Genomic DNA, 1,641 nt, shown 5'->3' on the forward strand with positions numbered 1-1,641 from the left:
GAGCAAGAACGGCTGAGTGTGCTGCCCAGGTAGACAAACTTGTCTACCACTTTCAGAATTGTTCCTTCAACCAAGATAACTGGTTCCACATATGGGTCTCCTGGTGCAGGCTGGAACATTAGTCTTGTCCAGGCTAATGCTGAGTCCAAATGCCTTGCAAGAAGTAGAAATACGATTCACAAGAATTTGCATATATTTATGCAAATATCTGTCATTTGCATAAAGGAGGTCACAAATAAAAGAAACTTTTGAATTGGCAGCAAATCAATGCAGATTAAAAAGACAGCCATAAAATCAATACCTAAAATACATCCTAGGAGAGCTGTCCATAGCAAAAGCATGAGAGAGAGTAGCAGCAAAGTACAGAGAAAAGAGAGTTGGGGCAATGATGTCACCCTGCTTGACACCATTCTCTACAGGAATGGGTCCCACCATATCACCACCAACATTCACCTTAGCCTCCATCCTATCATGAAATGATTTTATTATTGATACAAAGTGATCTGGACATCCAAGTTTGCCAAGTATTTCCATAGGAAGGCTCTATTCACAGTATCAAAGGCATTAGTTAAATCAAATGAATACCAGTACAAGATCCATATTCTGCTCATTGCACACTTCTCCTGCATCTGCCTTGCTGTGAAAATCATATCCATCATTCCTCTTCTAGATCAGAAACCACATTGAGATTCAGATAAGACATCATTTACAAGACACCTATTCAGGCAGATAAGAAGGATACTTGCCAGAACCTTGTCAGCAGCTGATAGAGCAATACCTCTGTCGTTGCCACACTCTACTCTGACTCCCTATCCTTCATAGAGAGGATGAATAATTGCATCCTTCCAGTCCTTAGGCATTGCTCCATCCCTCCAGATTACACTAATAATTGATGTGATCACCACCATATCACAAGACCTCAGCACAAATACCATCCTTACCAGGTGCCTTACCAAGATTCAATTTACTTATTGCTCTCATTACCTCATCTATTGAGGGTGAGGAATTTAAGGAGCTAATGACAGGTCTCTGTTGCATAGTGTCAATTACTGCTTTGTCCACAACTAACTCATGGTTTAAGAGTTCAGAAAAATGTTCAATCCAGAGGCCTGTGATCCCTGTTGATTTAGTAAACAGAGTAGAAAACTCCTTGGAAAGGAAAGGCACTGATGAAGAAATCTTAGGCCCATAAACTTGCTTCATAAGATGGTCAAGCTTCTTGTTGTCATTTGCATCAGTAGCAGCCTGAACACCATGACCAAGATCCTCCCACCAGGTATTCTGCATTTTCCTGAGAGATCGCTGCAGTAGTGATTTTACACTGCTAGTGGGCAAGTGATAGATTTCACTGCACAACTGAAAGTCCTCTGTGCAGTAATACACTGTGGGGGGCATGGCGCTTTACGACCAGCAATCACTGAACTTCAGCATCAGTTTCACACACACGTATAAATAATCTTTCACTTGTTTCAGTTATTTGCCAGTGGCCATGCTGGGGCACTGCCTTGAAAGGTCTTAGTCGAACAAATTGACCCCAGAAAGTTTTTTTTTTAAGCCTAGTATTTATTCTATTGGTCTCTTTTGCTGAGCCATAAACACACCAACTCTGGTTGTCAAACAGTGATGAGGCGAGTGGGGGGG

The sequence above is a fragment of the Octopus bimaculoides genome, chromosome 9, assembly GCF_001194135.2.
Source record: "Octopus bimaculoides isolate UCB-OBI-ISO-001 chromosome 9, ASM119413v2, whole genome shotgun sequence".
Classification (NCBI taxonomy): Eukaryota; Metazoa; Mollusca; class Cephalopoda; order Octopoda; family Octopodidae; genus Octopus; species Octopus bimaculoides.